We start from the raw sequence: 18,554 nt of genomic DNA, 5'->3' as shown, positions 1-18,554 counted from the left end.
AACCCCTACTGCTGCTACTGCTCCGTTGGGGCAGTATGCTGGAAATTTTCCTAAGTGCGGCAAATGCAATTACCACCACAATGGCCCCTGCTGTGAAATGCAGTGCACTAACTGCAATAGGAAAGGACATACAGTCTATTTCTATAAATCTCCGGCGAGGCCGATTACCCAAATCCCCAGCTCTGGCGTGTGTTATGGATGTGGCGAGTCGGGCCACTATAAGAGGGACTACCCCAAAGCGAAGAATGCTGGTGGAGCAGGGAGGGTACTAGCAATAGGTCATGGGGAAGCAGTTGCTGAACCGACAATGGTGACTGGTACGTTCCTCCTCGATAACTCATATGCATGCATTCTGTTCGATAGTGGAGCGGAGCGAGGCTTCGTGAACCATAAATTTGCTCGCATGCTTAAACAATAACCACACGCACTTAAGGAACTATTCACAGTAGAAATGGCTAATGGAAAAACCGAAACTACAAATAGCATATACTTGGGATGTACCCTAACTCTAGATAACCATTCATTTCCAATCTACCTTATGATGGTCTCGATTAAAGGCTTCGACGTTATCATCGGCATGGATTGGTTGAGTCTTCATCGCACCGACATCATGTGCTACGAGAAAGCAGTCCGTCTAAACCTCCCGTCTAACAAAACTCTTATCATCTATGGCAAAAAACCCGGTGCGAGTCTTCGTATTATAACAAGTAGTCAAGCACAGAAGTATCTACGTAAAGAATACCATGCATTCCTTGCTCACGTCGTCGATACATGCCTCGAAACGAAAGAACTAAAGAACATTCCAGTAGTGAGCGACTTTCCCAACATCTTCCCAGAAGACCTACCTGGATTACCTCTGCAACGACAGTTCAAGTTCAGAATCGACTTAGTCCCAGGAGCTACCCCAGTAGCCAAGTCGCCCTACCGATTAGCACCAGCAGAGATGCAGGAACTATCTGGTCAACTTAACGAACTGCTCAGCAAGGGCTTTATAAGACAAAGTTTCTCGCCTTGGGGAGCACCAGTCTTGTTCGTTAAGAAGAGAGATGGATCATTCCGTATGTGTATCGACTACAGAGAACTCAACAAACTAACGGTCAAAAATTGTTACCCTCTGCCTCGCATAGACGATTTATTTGACCAACTGTAAGGGGCGAACTACTTTTCCAAAATTGATCTAAGATCCGGATATCACCAGTTACAAGTGCTAGAGGAGGATGTTCCGAAGACAGCCTTCCGAAATCGTTACGGACACTACAAGTTCGTGGTGATGCCATTCGGATTGACCAATGCGCCCGCAATTTTCATGGATCTGATGAATAGAGTATGCCGACCTTACTTGGATCAGTTCGTGTCACACCCCAAAACCACAAACGGCGGAAACGTTCAAGGGTGGAGGACATCATGTACAATATCACAACAATGTAAAATAGTAAACAAGCAACAACATCATCCATTGCATTATAAGTAAAGTTTTAATACATGTGTGTTCTTTCATTTTAATAAGACACCAAAAATATATAATCAAAATAAAAGACGAGACTTGTATGCTCCGTCTTCTCAAAACCTGGCCACCGTACCTGTCTACTGATGACCTGAGAATACAAGTTATTTTGAAAGAGAGTATCAGCTATAAAGCTGGTGAATTCATAAGTATTTAAGTGTCATTTACTTGCTTTGAAAAGCTGTTTTAAAACTCATGTAAACCTTTAAATGAAAATGTTGATATAAGTATGAAAAGCCCTAGAAAATCCCTTATTTTCTATTATTATGAAATATAGTCTTCAAACAAGACCCGAATGTTTTGTAAGTAAAATGATAGTTTTTCCTTCTATTAATTAGTACTAAAGTACTTAGTCTAACTCATCGTTTATGTGAAAGTATCACAAAATAAAGTAAACAGGAAAATGTACTAATGTAAGTGTTGTCACTGGGTACTAGGAGTAACACAACATCATAATAAGCGAAAAGTATAACCTAATGAACATCCGAAGATTGTCCACTTGTCCTCTGTAGCAGCAGCAGATGGGTGGAAGGGTTAGTCCCGATATCGATCTACCTAATATATGTAGTAACCTAATGATCATCCGAAGATTTTCATCTCATCCTCTGTTTCAACAGCAGGATGGAGGAATGGTTAGTTCCGATATCGATCTACCTAGTATATGTAGTAACCTTAGACCTCCGTAGATGGTCATCGACCACTGGTGCTAATCAGTGGGATTCGGAATAGTTACTCCCGCCTAGATATCCCATTGAACCGGGATAAGAAAGATAATTAACACAAAAAGTACTAATAAATCATCCTCGCAAGTCAAGATACGAGTATCCAAGTAAGTGAATACAGGATAATGCATCTATGTAACAGTGTTCATGTATGGTATTCATGTAAGTGTGTTCATGTATCAGGTAAGTATATGTAAACGTGTTCATGTATCAAGTAAGCATATGTATATGTACTCATGTATCAGGTAACGTACTGGTGTAGACTCATGAATGAACTGACTCTTGTGTGATTCCTTGTAATAGGAAAAATGTTTGATATCTTCAAATTATCCCTATGATAATTTACTGAAAGGTAGTTGGTTGTTCAAGAAGGTAAACGTAATGGTTTTGCAAGGTATCTAAGAGTTTTGAATAATAATTAAGAGTGACTTGATGTCATGTTAATAAACATTTTAAAACTAATACTTTTGTTATCAAGGTATTTTAAGATGGAAAACCATTTCATGCATCACATGTTGTAGTATGTGAAAGCTGATGAATGAAAATACAGTTATAAAATACATATGAGTGATTTAATAACATGCTGTTTTCTACTTGTATTCCCCCCCCCCTCATTAAACCATTTTAACACATTTAAAATATTCATTTAGGGGTATGAACTCACCTGTAGATGGTGGTTTGGATGAACTAGACGGTGTAGGATTGTTAGGTGTCAAGTGAGGACTTGTACACACACTACGATCCTAATGAACACATAATCACACATATATGCACTCAATTAGTCTTAAATTACTAATTTATAATGTTAACACATCCTAGAACATAATAAACACTTTATATAAGTGTTATAAGCCCGAAGGATTGCATCTAAGCTATTGTGGGATAAGGCACTTGGGTTTTGGGTTCCAAAGGACCCTATACTTGATTTTACTCTCCAAATAACCTCACACATGGAGTTTACGATTGTAAACTCTTGAGTTTATGGCCGTAAACTCCAAGACTTAATGTTATTGGTTGTTTTCAGGTGTTAAATGATTCCTAGAAGCATTCCAACTTGCTGGTTTAATTCTTGGAAGGGTTTAGGACATAGAAACACTCCTTTGAGGAGTTTACTGACCTAAGGCCATTTCCTTTGGAGTTTACTACTGTAAACTCCCTTGGAATGGTGTTTTTGATGCTTTCAAGTCTCTTGCACATGTGGTATACGTCCTAGACTTTTATCCCAAGCATATGAAGGCCTTAGGCACACTTTGGTGCCTTTGTTTGATGTTCATGATCCAAGAACCTTATTAAGGCTGTGAACTCACTTTGAGGGGTGTTTTGATGTGTTTAAGGTCCTTGATTTAAGTGGGGACAATTCCATGTAAATGTCTAAGGCTTTAGGTGCCTTATAAGCACCCTTTTGTGCATGATTTTGGAGTTCACGGTCCAAGATCATCTTGGGCTATGAACAGCCAAACATTTGTGTTTCTTTGATGTTTTCATGTCCCAAATACACTTATCTATGAGTCTAAGGTAGTAGCATATCACGTGGAAAGGGCTAGGCTTTGTTTTGGGAGTTTACCGCCCAAGAACACCGTGGGGAGTAAACTCCTAAATCTAGTTATTTAGCTATCTAAATCATGTTATAAACACATCATAAGATTTCTAATACTACTAGAGAGAGTTAATCATGTTTTGGTATAAAAACCCGAAGATCCGTGAGAGAGAAAATGGCTTTTCTCTAGTTGGAAATGCGAATAATGAATGAATTTGGTTCGGAATTCTATTTATAGTCCTGAGATTTTTGGCAGAAAATATTTTATTCCCGAAATGATCTCTAATATAATAGAGTGTTGGAATAACAGTGTTGCACAAAACCCTAGTGCAACCACTCTCCTGATATTTCTTGAAGTGTAAACCCTAAATTACTCAACCTTATACGGAAAAGTCTGAAAGTCTACTGTGAATGATATAACTTCTATTGAAGTGTTATTGTTTATACATAATGGAAATTCCAGGTTGTCACAATTCGTCATTGTCTTCATAGATGACATCCTGATCTACTCCGGAAGTAAGGGAGAGTATGGCGATCACCTACGACAAGTTCTAGGAACTTTACGAACGGAGAAACTCTATGCGAAGTTCTCTAAATGTGAATTTTGGATCCGAAGAGTCGAATTCTTAGGACACGTGGTAAGCGAAGAAGGAATCCATGTGGACCCATCCAAAATTAAGACCATTGAGAACTGGTCAGCACCGAAGATGCCTACAGAAATTCATCAATTTCTAGGTCTCGTTGGCTACTACCACAGGTTCATACAGAACTTCTCCCGAATTGCGAAACCTCTTACAACACTGACCCAGAAAGGTGTGGCCTTTGACTGGGAAGAGAAATAGGAGAGAGCATTCCAAACGCTCAAACAAGCCTTGTGCACCGCACCAGTACTATCCCTCCCCGAAGGGATAGAAGACTTTGTAGTCTATTGAATTGCATCGAACCAAGGGCTCGGGTGTGTTCTGATGCAGCGAGGTAAGGTCATCGCCTATGCCTCCAAACAACTGAAGACACATGCGGTCAACTACACGACCCACGATCTTGAACTAGGAGCAGTTGTGTTTGCTCTGAAGATCTGGAGACATTACTTGTACGGAACGAAAAGCACTATCTTTACCGACCACAAGAGTTTACAACACATATTCGATCAAAAGGAGCTCAACATGAGACAACGACGGTGGGTCGAGCTACTCAGTGACTACGAATGCGAAATTCGTTATCATCCGAGTAAAGCCAATGTAGTAGCTGGCGCCCTCAATCGGAAAGAATATTCTGGTCGTAGAGTCAAATCTTTGACTATGACTATCCATTCACATTTGTCCACACGGATTAAGGCTGCGCAGCTCGACGCTTTGCAACCTGAAAACGTGATAGGTTAATCCTTGAGATGAATGGATAAGAACTTAGAGGTTAAGGGTGGCGGAGCTTATTATTTCATGGACCGGATCTGGACACCGAAACACGGTGGTTTCCGAGACTTGGTCATGACCGAGGCACACAACACTCGGTATTCCGTCCACCCATGTTCAGATAAGATGTATCTGGATCTCAAAAGCTATACTGGTGGCCTAATATGAAAGCAAAGATCGCTACCTTCGTAAGTAAATGCCTTACTTGCGCAAAGGTTAAGGTCGAGTACCAGAAGCCCCCCGGTTTACTACAACAACCAGAAATTCCAGAATGGAAATGGGAGCGTATCAGTATGGATTTCATAATCAAGTTGCCCAAGACAACGGGTGGACTTGATACCATATGGGTCATCGTCGATAGATTGACCAAGTCTACACACTTCCTGCCTATCAAAGAAACTGACAAGATGGAGAAACTTACAAGAACTTACATTAGGGAGATTGTAAGACTGCACGTTGTTCCCTTATCTATTATCTCAGACAGAGATAGTAGATTCACTTCAAGGTTCTTGCAGTCGTTACAAAGTTCCCTAGGAACTACGCTGGACATGAGTACGGCCTACCATCCACATACCGACGGGCAAAGTGAGAGGACCATCCAAACATTGGAAGATATGTTGAGAGCCTGTGTGATTGACTTTGGAAAGGCATGGGATACCCATTTACCCCTTGTTGAGTTTTCCTACAATAACAGTTATCATACGAGCATCAAGGCTGCTCCATTCGAATCCCTCTATGGCCGAAAGTGCAGATCCCCTCTGTTCTGGGCTGAAGTGGGGGATACCCAATTAGCTAGGGGCAAGTTTCTGACAGTACTCTCACCGGCCCCGAAATCATTCGGGAAACAACAGAGAAGATTGATCAGATCCGCGAACAATTAAAAGCCTCTAGACACCGACAGAAGAGCTACGCTGATAAATGAAGGAAACCTTTGGAATTCCAGGTGGGAGACCAAGTCCTTCTCAAAGTCTCACCTTGGAAGGGTTTAATATGCTTCGGTAAGTGTGGAAAGTTTAATCCAAGATATATAGGGCCTTTCGAGATTCTCGCAATAATCGGCCCTGTAGCATACAAACTCAATCTACCCGACGAACTTCGTAACATACATTCTACATTCCACGTCTCTAACTTGAAAAAGTATATGTCCGACGAGACTCTTGTAATCCCATTCGAAGAGATCGACATCAACAAGAGCCTCAATTTCGTGGAAGAACCAGCAGAGGTCATGGACCGAGAAGTCAAGCAGACAAAGCAAAGTCGTATCCCGATTGTGAAGGTTCGCTGGAACGCCAAGCGAGGACCAGAATTCACTTGGGAGCGTGAGGATCAAATGAAACTGAAATACCCTCATCTCTTTGCTTAGTTATCTGTAACTACTTTATTTGTTTAGACTTTAATTTCGGGATGAAATTCCATTAACAGGGGGATGATGTGACAACCCGAAATTTCCATTCGGTCAAACCCTAAAATTCAACCACTTTGTATCATAAGTTAATCTAATTATTTCTTATTTTTAAGAAATATAAAGTTCGTTTGGTTATTTTAATATTATTTTTAAATGAACGGGTGAAAGAAAGTGTCGTCTCGGGTTTTAAATTTTTAAAACCGCAAACACTTCACGTCTTAGAAACACCCGACCAAACTTTTATATTTGGGTTGAAAATTCACCCAAAAACCGTGAACTCATACCTATGTATGAGTTTACTCCCCAAAAAGCTAGCCATTTGTGTTTACTCCCTAAATGTCAAAAGAGTAAACTCCAAAAACTCTCACAAGTATCATCCTAGATTTAATTCCAAATCTTCAAAGTTGTAAGTCTTCTAACCATTTCAAGTTAGTAAAACACTTAATCTAATGTTTGTACATCTATTCATCCATTCATATTTGTATTTCGACTAGATTTCCAAAACACCAAGAACACACACTAAGTGTTCTTGTCCTTTTAGCTCAAATCAAGCCTTCTAATAGTAAGTGATTCCATCCTTCAGTGATTGTAAGCTAGTATTTCATTTGAATATCAAGAAAATGGGTCAAGAACACATGGTTAAAGGTGTTAACGGTCCAAGAATGTTCTTGGGCCGTAAACACCATAAATGGCACCAAAGTGTGCCTAAGTCCCTTGTTTAGCCCTAGTTTGATGTTTAAGCCTTCCATGAATTGATTTAACCTTCCTTTGATGTATCTAAGCCTTGAAAAACACAAAAATCCAACATTTATAGGTGTTTACGGTTTGGGGATCTCCCAAAACCGTAAACACCCTAAAGTGTGTCTAAATGGGTTATTTTCCTTCCTTAGGCTTAGAAACTTGCACATACACTTACCTAATTGTGTTAGGGACTTGAAAACATGGCTATACACTCCTCCATATGGGTTTACGGTTTTAAACCCAAAGGAAAATGCCATGAGGCTGTAAACTCCTCAAAGGAGGTGTTTTGTTGCCCTAGTCCATTCCAAAGGCCAAACCACTTAGTAGAAATGCTTCAAAGGACATGTTAAACCACAAAACAACACATGGTCATTGGGACTAGAGTTTACTGCCGTAAACTCTAGAGTTTACTGCCGTAATGTAACGACCGAAAAATCCAACCAATTTAATTTTTTCAAAAACAACCCGATTTCATTAAAGTATTACAAAAAGGTTTTCAATACAAATCATTTAGAGTATTCCCAGAATCACATTACTACAAAATCATGAGGAACGGTACGATCACGCCTTCGCCTTGCCACAGTCTCCTCAAGAACCTGAAAAACATAAAAGCACAACTGTAAGCCCAAAAGCTTAGTGAGATACCCCCAAAATACCAACCACATATACCATACACATATCACTCTATCTCATAACGAATCACAGAACATCCATGCATATCGGGTCTACTGTGGGACTGGTTCGCCTTGACGGGCCTTCAGTCCACCGGGTCCACCCTCCGAGTCCAATAATGTCCCTCGAGTCTACAGTGTGGTTGGTGCGCCCGCACTGGGCCTTCAACTCACCTGGTCCACTCTCTGAGTCTACAGTATGACTGGTCCGCCCGCGCCCGGGCCTTCAGTCGGCCTGGTCCACTCTCCAAACCTCGGCACGTCTGGTCCACCCTCGTGGGGCCTACAGCCTATCCGGACAGCTCGCTGGGCCTTCGGAATAACCGGTCCGCCCTGGGTATCTTAGCCTACAGCACGAAGTAGGACCTGCCTCAACCCAACTCCAGTCCATCCAATCATGTGCACATAAACATACAATCACATAACAATTCATATTCAGGCAATCCAATCTAGCAGATCACATAACACAACATACTCTGATAAGATACCGACCTAACAGGTCACTAGCATAGCCTTACCTTACTTACCAGGATACCGACCTTAACCAGGTCTCTAACGAATACCATCCTAACTACCAGGATGCAAACACATCAAAGCAATAACATAACAACAGATACCCGGATCTCAATCCGATAAAAGGGCCGGCCTTGGTGCCTTAGACCCTGTTGATATAGTGAGGATAACTCACCTCGAAACTGCCGGCTGAAAGGATAAGATCACGGTGCTCCGAACTCCAACACGAACTCCTCCACTGAACAACAAAACACTCAACTCAATATATACCCTTAATTACCAAAATACCCCCAGAAGACAACTAGTCAACCTTGGACAAAGTCAAAGTCAACCCCTGACTGACTCTACTCGCCGAGTCAACCCGATGACTCGCCGAGTCCCCAAGCTCAGAACTTCCCTCAACCCGCGACCTAACTCGCCGAGTCACCCCGAGACTCACCGAGTCCAACAACTCTGAGTCCAATCGCACCCAACTCACCGAGTCATCCCTTGACTCACCGATTCTCGACTCAACCAGAAAATATTGGTACTTTTCGACAAGACTCGCCGAGTCCAAGAACAGACTCGCCGAGTCTAAGGCTATCTTCAACCTACTCGCCGAGTTGTTCATCCAACTCGTCGAGTTCCAGCTCATCTTCAAGCAACTCGTCGAGTCCACCCTTGTGACTCGCTGAGTATAACCGGTCTAAATCCAAACAGAAGTATTCTAGGCCATGCAATTGATCCAAAACATAGATCTAGCCTCCTACAACCCATCCATTACATAAGGTGGCAAACTTTACGTGAATCCAAAGAGATCTAGGCCTTTTTACTCTAGGGTTTGGGGTTTAGGACACGATAGCTCCATCAAGAACACAAGAACAGGGACTTTAATGCTCTTAAGACCTTCTCCACTCTATATCTGAGGTAGCAACCTCAGATCTATCCTTCAAACTCAAGATGCCACAAATCTAAGCTTCCCACACAACCCAGAAATGAAGAATCTAGAAGAACACAGCCCAAGAACGAGATATTACCTCAAAAGAATGCCCCAACTGCAATAAAACTCGAATCCAAGCAAAGCCCTATGATCCAAGCCTCTTCTCCTTCAAGATTTCTTCAACAAACACCTCCCCAAGCTCCAAATGCACTCCAATCTTTCACAAACACGATTTCTAGGGTTTATGGACTTCAAGGGGGATCAAAGAGGCTGGGGAGATGACATAATGCTCTTTAAATAGGGCTCATTCCCCGGATTTAGGGTTTTCTCCACTCAGCACCTACTCGCCGAGTCCATCTTTGGACTCGCCGAGTAGGCCACTTGACTCGCGACCAAGTCGCGACCCTACTCGCCGAGTCCATCCATGGACTCGCCGAGTTGCCCGTCAAAATTTACATTTTTAGTCCTTCAACTCTACTCTTGCTATTCCGGGATATTACAATTCTCCCCTACTTAAATTAGGCTTCGTCCTCGAAGCCTACGGCAACTCATCTCCAAAAATACTCCCACAAAACGCCACATGGCCTTAACCGGACCAGGTCCCTCAAGGCATACCCATCGAAACTCGAACTCACTTTCTCCTTCCTTGCGGTGTCCTGACCACCATCTCAAACCGGGCATCGGCTTTACCCTGTGATAACCACACACAACAACTGAGTACCACCCATGATGCATCACAGCTCCAAATCACAACTATTACTCGACCTATATGAGTTATAAATAATTATGCACCACCCGATTCCCAATCCGAGTCCAACTCTATCCATTCCATGCTGACAAAAAGACACACTCTTCAGAGCAACTCCCATGAGTTCTCTTCTTGCAATCGAATGCACATGCTAAACTAGCTCTAGCACCCCCGGGTTAGGAAACCCATCACTCTGACGACCCTCAAAACATCCCTCAGGATGAACCACTAATACACAAATCCTTTACCGAAATCAAACTGGGAACCCAAAACTCCATATCTGCATCCCTTACGAGCCTCTTGACTCTACACCCGCGGAATCCCTTCCACGTCCTCAGCATACACCCGATCATGATGTCATTCCATACCACCACCGCAATCATGCTGCTTAGTGACCACCGTCGGACCACTCCGATCATAACTCTACACTGCCGCTTTCACTTCCGTGAATTTGCACTCCCCTTCGGAATTACATTCCTCCCTTTTTCCTTACCAAGGAAAACCACTTGACCACCTCGTCACCATGACAAGAGCCACGGTGCTCACCCAACGCTACACCACCTCTTTATAGCATAACCGCTATCCATGCAACACACATGCCCTGAATCTGCTCCCAAGGACTCTCAAGTCCATGCACCATCTCCACTAATCAAGGTCAATACCCGGGGCCAGACCTTCTGATGCTAACACATCGCAGCATACTCAATTCATTACCTCGCACTGATCTAACGACACCCATAGAGTCTTCAGCATGACTGGACCGCCTTACCAGGCCTTCAGCCAACTAGACCACTCTCATAACCTTCAGCAGACCTGGACCGCCCTCCAGGGCCTTCAGTCTAGCTGGACCATTCACCAAGCCTTCGGCCTGACTGGTACGCCTATTGCCCTTCAGTCGATCCGGATCGCTCAACTAGCAATCAACATTCCAAGTTACCTCTCCGGGAAATCCTCCCATGCATACTGTTCTAGCCCCCCCAAGGGTTCCGAACTCTATCTCCATCATACATACTCGAACCCAGCCTGATCCCAGTCCCTGCACAATCAAGCTCTTGGTCTGTATCCCGCCCCGCACGCGTGCCATATACTCATACCGACCAATGCCCTTGGCTGACCGAGACACTACTGAATTCCATGCAGGTAAACAACCTTTCATACTCGTCGATCCTCCGGAGAACTCTCCAATTCTCCCCCACTTCCCCACTTAAGGCACTGACTACCAACCCCCGGTCGCTATCACCGACCTCCCAAGATAACCTTGCACAAAACCCACATTTACAGTCAAACTGATTCCCACTAGCACTAGCAACCTTCGCAAAACACATTTCCACACCGATCATCCCGCTCGAAAGGAACCCAATCTTCAAATATCCAATCCTCAGACTGCAGATGCTACCCGACATTCAAACCAACGCTGCATCCACCAATAACCCTCAAAAAAGATAACCAGCAAAAACCCGAAATACTGACCCATACCCATGCCAAACCCTCAAGGAACAACAAATACCAAAACAAAAACCACTCAATGAGACGAGTAGATAAACGATACTCCACAATAATCATAATAACAAGACAACAAGAAAGAAACATACCCGCAGCTGCATCCGGCACTACTCGAACCTCCTCCGCTGCAATCTAAAAAGCACGACCCTAAGCCCTTGGGGGCTCCGCTCCACCCTGTCCTCCACCTATGATCCTCAATGTGACCGGTGCTGGAGCCTGCACCGGTCCTGCAGCAAGCTGTAGACAGTTGACCCTCAAGTGTCCAACCTGATGACAATGATAACATATCCTCAAATCTCGAGCTGGCACTGACTGCCGATAATCCCTCGCATAGTGTCCCTCCTTTCTGCACTTGCGGCATGTACCACCAGACCGACAAACTCCGGTGTGACCCCTCCCACACTTTCCACAAACGTGACTGCCCTGATCTCCCATCCTGAAATCAACAGTCTTAGACCGTTTTGTCGCCAGTTGCGACTGAACCGGACCTTGCCTCAGCTCACGCAACTGCAACTCAATCTCTAACTCACGCCGCCTGGTGGCCTCCTGCAACTCCAACAAGGTCTCTCACCTCTACGCGGACACAAAATGTCGGATGTCTCTCTTTAGCATACTCAGATATCGGGACATCTGAGCCTGATCCGAAGCGAACTCAGGGCAAAACATCGCCGTCTCAGTAAACATCCTGGTGATTTCCGTCAACAACTCAGACTCCTGCTTCAGCTCAAGGAACTCCTGAGCCAACCTCTCCCTCTTGACCTGTGGAACATAACGAGTGTTGAACATCTCTCTGAACTGATCCCAAGAAACCGCAGCCCTCTGCGCATCCGAATATGACCCTGTGGTTAACCTCCACCAATCCTTTGCCCCGAGCCTTAACAGGTTCAGAGCGCACCTCACCCTGTGATCAGCAGGGCATGAACACGTGAAGAAACACCCCTCCACGTTTGATAACCATCTCATAGAAACGATCGGATCCTGAACTCCATCAAAGGTGGGAGGCTTCGTATTATTGAAGTCCCCATACTGAAAACCTCTACTAGCTCTTCCCCCTGCCGCTGCTACAGCCGCTGTAGCCGCTGCGGCAGCCGTCTCCGTGAGTGCCGCATAGCGCTCATCAAAATACTCCACCATGGCGGTCTTGATCAACCCAAACAACTCCGGCAGCTCAGCCTGAAACAATGCAGCAACCTCATCATGCAGGATCTCACGAATCCTAGTAACCAACTCGCGCATACTCATCTGACCGACAACCTCGGGCGGTACGGACCCACCCAAAACTCCCTCTCTTGCTCCTGATCCTGACCCGGATCCACTCCCAACACGCCCTGAAATCTCCATACTGAAAATAAAACACCAAAATCTCAGACACTTCCCACGATCCCGGGAACCAACTCTCAACTCAACCCTAGAGGTCATGGTTTCCCTGATACGCGTATGGGTCCTGTGCTTTCAGTAGTACGAGCCCATACTACCTTCCACACCTACCCATATTTGTATGAAGTACTTCCACAACACCCTAGCAAAAACACGCATAACAACGCTATATCCTCACAACTAGAGGAACACTAGAAATCTCTCACAAGAAAACCCTAGGCTAGCAGGCATCATAAATCAGGCAACACATCAAGAAATTCTGAAGATCCCTAGCCTAACTCTAGCATGTTGTTCTATCAAAGCTCAATAAAACAAATATCATGTATGGTACTTTGGGGTTACTTACTGGCTCCGGCTGATCGGACCTCCGCGTCCTCCTTTACTTTTTTTGAAAACCATTTTAAATTCTCTTTTGAAAACCCTCCTCGATTTGAGACTGGAGTCACACAAGTGTTCCTCCAATTCAGTCAAACCAAGACTCTGATACCAACTTGTAACAACCGAAAAATCCAACCAATTTAAATTTTTCAAAAACAACCCGATTTCATTAAATTGTTACAAAAAGGTTTTCAATACAAATCATTTAGAGTATTCCCAGAATCACATTACTACAAAATCATGAGGAGCGGTACGATCACGCCTTCGCCTTGCCACAGTCTCCTCAAGAACCTGAAAAACATAAAAGCACAACTGTAAGCCCGAAAACTTAGTGAGATACCCCCAAAATACCAACCACATATACCATACACACATCACTCTATCTCATAACGAATCACAAAACAGCCATGCATATCGGGTCTAGTGTGGGACTGGTCCGCCTTGACGGGCCTTCAGTCCACCGGGTCCACCCTCCAAGTCCAATAATGTCCCTCGAGTCTACAGTGTGGTTGGTCCGCCCGCACTGGGCCTTCAACTCACCTGGTCCACTCTCTGAGTCTACAGTATGACTGGTCCGCCCGCGCCCGGGCCTTCAGTCGGCCTGGTCCACTCTCCAAACCTCGGCACGTCTGGTCCACCCTCGTGGGGCCTACAGCCTATCCGGACAGCTCGCTGGGCCTTCGGAATAACCGGTCCGCCCTGGGTATCTTAGCCTACAGCACGAAGTAGGACCTGCCTCAACCAAACTCCAGTCCATCCAATCATGTGCACATAAACATACAATCACATAACAATTCATATTCAGGCAATCCAATCTAGCAGATCACATAACATAACATACTCTGATAAGATACCGACCTAACAGGTCACTAGCATAGCCTTACCTTACTTACCAGGATACCGACCTTAACCAGGTCTCTAACGAATACCATCCTAACTACCAGGATGCAAACACATCAAAGCAATAACATAACAACAGATACCCGGATCTCAATCCGATAAAAGGGCCGGCCTTGGTGCCTTAGACCCTGTTGATATAGTGAGGATAACTCACCTCGAAACTACCGGCTGAAAGGATAAGATCACGGTGCTCCGAACTCCAACACGAACTCCACCACTGAACAACAAAACACTCAACTCAATAGATACCCTTAATTACCAAAATACCCCCATAAGACAACTAGTCAACCTTGGACAAAGCCAAAGTCAACCCCTGACTAACTCTACTCACCGAATCAACCCGATGACTTGCCGAGTCCCCAAGCTCAGAACTTCCCTCAACCCGCGACCTAACTCGCCGAGTCCAACAACTCTGAGTCCAATCGCACCCAACTCACCGAGTCATCCCTTGACTCACCAATTCTCAACTCAACCAGAGAATATTGGGACTCTTCGACAAGACTCGCTGAGTCCAAGAACAGACTCGCCGAGTCTAAGGCTATCTTCAACCTACTCGCCGAGTTGTTCATCCAACTCGTCAAGTTCCAGCTCATCTTCAAGCAACTCGTCGAGTCCACCCTTGTGACTCGCCGAGTACAACCGGTCTAAATCCAAACAGAAGTATTCCAGGCCATGCAATTGATCCAAAACATAGATCTAGCCTCCTACAACCCATCCATCACGTAAAGTGGCAAACTTTACGTGAATCCAAAGAGATCTAGGCCTTTTTACTCTAGGGTTTGGGGTTTAGGACAAGATAGCTCCATCAACAACACAAGAACAGGGACTTTAATGCTCTTAAGACCTTCTCCACTCCAGATCTGAGGTAGCAACCTCAGATCTATCCTTCAAACTCAAGATGCCACAAATTTAAGCTTCCCACACAACCCAGAAATGAAGAATCTAGAAGAACACAGCCCAAGAACGAGATATTACCTTATAAGAATGCCCCAACTGCAATAAAACTCGAATCCAAGCAAAGCCCTATGATCCAAACCTCTTCTCCTTCAAGATTTCTTCAACAAACACCTTCCCAAGCTCCAAATGCACTCCAATCTTTCACAAACACGATTTCTAGGGTTTCTGGACTTCAAGGGGGATCAAAGAGGCTGGGGAGAGGACATAATGTTCTTTAAATAGGGCTCATTCCCTGGATTTAGGGTTTTCTCCACTCAGCACCTACTCGTCGAGTCCATCTTTGGACTCGCCGAGTAGGCCACTTGACTCGCGACCAAGTCGCAACCCTACTCGCCGAGTCCATCCATGGACTCGCTGAGTTGGCATTCAAAATTTACATTTTTATTCCTTCAACTCTACTCTTGCTATTCTGGGATGTTACACGTAAACTCCTTGAGTTATGATCATGAAAACCGTAAACTCCAAGGGAGTTTACCCTTGGACTCCAAACACACTAGTTTTGCCCTACCAACACTCAAATGCAATGATTGTGATCTTTAACACTTGAAACAAAGTGTTTTCATGTTCTAGGTGTCCCAACTTAATTTATTAGTTATAAATTGGCTAATTAGTTATCTATATATGTTCATTATATGATAACTAGGCTCGTGCATGTGTACAAGTCTTCATTTGTTACCTAGTACCATACCCGACACTTCAATCCAATCCACTCACCACAAGTGAGTTCATACCCCTTTAATTAACCTTTGAAATACTTTTAAATGTTTTAAATGCTTTATGGGGGGATACAAGTTGAATACTTATAGTTATTACATGAATCACATGTGATTTATAACTATAAAACCAATGATTTTACTACTATTCAAACTGTTTATCAAAGTTGTTTTACTTCAAACTGTTTTACAAACTCTTTTACTTATCAAATACTTTTACCTAAACTTGCTTATACTTATTATAAATTGCATGCCCGTATATGTATAGTTATATAAGAAATGTTTAAAAGGCTTAGGAAGGCCGCACACCCTATTTCCTTTTCCTCTATTTGGATGTGGTGTGGTGGGATATCGGGTAGCCGTCCGAAGGTCATTTCAATATTAATTATATATCATGTGTACATATATAGTCATAAAAGTTCTTCCATGTTCATGCATACTAGTTACATCATTTGTAAGTTACCATTGGGGTAACAGAGGATCATACTTATACTGTTAGATCAATGAGTCAGTTAATTCATGAGTCAATACTTATTACTATGAGAACATATACAACTATACTAGAAAGAGAACATGTACAACTGTACTAGAAAGAGAACATATACAACTATACTAGAAAGAGAACATATACAACTATACTAGAAGGAGAACATATACAACTATACTAGAAAGAGAACATATACAACAATACTAGAACGAGTAACATTACATTACATATATATGAATACATTAACCATTGTGATCCGTATTGAAGCATGACTTCAATGTCATGACCCGTGTTGTAGCCAGAGTCTCTTGAAGGGAGAGCATGAGTTTGCGTATAGATCTATACTAGATTGACTATCCTACACCTTGCTGCTAGTTACAGCTGGACCTGTAGGTTTGCGGGTGCCAAACGTCATTTCATTTTACGACCTACATTTGTCGTTGTTTTTCCAGTCGATAGTATGGTACAATTAATCACATGATACCTTAATATAAATCCGGTTTAAGGTAGTTAGTACAACAGTAGTTCCTATAATACAACACTATAGTATTACATTAATTTACCCTTTACATATTTAGTGATCTTTTCACTTAAACATTAATGTACAAACTATATTTTAAGAATGATAGTTACACTTGGGAAAATTACACACTTTTACAATAAACGAACATACAAAACAGTTACGCCTTGGTAGAAGGCTACTTTTAATAGAAAATATAGGTTTTTCTAGGAGATTCAAACATTTACAAACACTTACAAACGTTTACAAACTCATACTTATAACTACGTTCAAACATTTTGATACAACCACCGATACTAAAATACTTATGAAGTCATCAGCTTAATGCTGATAAAGTCTTTCAAAATAACTTGTATTGTCAGGTCATCAGTAGACAGGTACCGAGGCCAACTTTTGAGAAGATGGAGAGCATTCAAGACTCATCTTATTATTTTGATTTACATTTTTGGTGTCTATAACTGTACGGAACACGCTTGTATTAAAATTATATATTTAATGCAATGGATGATGTTGTTTGCTTGTTTACAGTTATACTGTGTTGTGATACTTTACATGACGTCCTCCACCCAAGAACGTTTCCGCCGTTCTTGGTTTTGGGGTGTGACATCAACCTCTGTAGATTTCGTTAGAGCTCTGTGTCTTTCCATTAGCCATTTCTACGACGAATGTTTCTTTTAGTGATTGTGGGGATTGCTTAAGTAAGTGTTTAAAGTTTTGGTTTATGAAGCTTCTTTTTGCTCCACTATCAATTAAGACACAAGCATAAGAGTTGTTGAGAAGGAACGTACCCATGACTACTGTGGGGTCCGCTACTGCTTCATTGTGGCCAATAGCAAGTAGTCTTCCTGTTCCTCCCGTATTCCAAACCTTCGGACAGTTTTTCTTGAAATGGAAAACTTCACCGGAGCCATAGCAGGCTTGGCTCACTCCCGAGTTGGGGACTTGGGAGATAGGTTTGGGTTAGGATCTGCAAAACCGGATGGTATGGCCCTTCCGGTCGCAGTTGGTGTAGTGCAATTCATGGTAGGGGCTGTTGTGATGGAAGGGGCACTTGGGACACTTGGTTAAGTTTCCAGCATAGGATTTGGCTGGTACGGGGGTAGCAGGAGTGGTGGCAACATGGACGGCCATGATCTGTTGGTTTTTTGAGGAGGATTGAGTTTTCTTACCCTTCTTCTGATCCCAATGCTTCCTCTTGTTGTTAGTTGATTTGGGTGGTGCAGTAGTAATCATCGTGGTTGTTGATGTGGTGGAGGGAGTTTCATGATTAATTAACCTTTGGGCCAATTCATTGGTGCTATCAAAGGTCGTAGGACGTGATGCTAACACGTTCCCTCGATACGGGGGCACTAAACCCCAGATGTATCGTTCTATCTTCTTGCTTTCAGAAGGGATCATATTGGGACACATAGCTACCAGGTCGCAAAACCTGGCAGTATAAGCTATTATGTCAGTCCCCTTCATCTTGAGATTCCAAAGTTCTTCTTCGAGTTTCTGAACTTCACCCCTAGGGCAGTACTCATTCATCATCAGGTCCTTTAGTGTGTCCC

Source organism: Lactuca saligna, chromosome 7 (assembly GCF_052625555.1).
Source record: "Lactuca saligna cultivar CGN05327 chromosome 7, ASM5262555v1, whole genome shotgun sequence".
Lineage (NCBI taxonomy): Eukaryota > Viridiplantae > Streptophyta > Magnoliopsida > Asterales > Asteraceae > Lactuca > Lactuca saligna.
The sequence above is the reverse complement of the archived record's forward strand: the minus strand, read 5'-3'. Positions refer to the sequence as shown.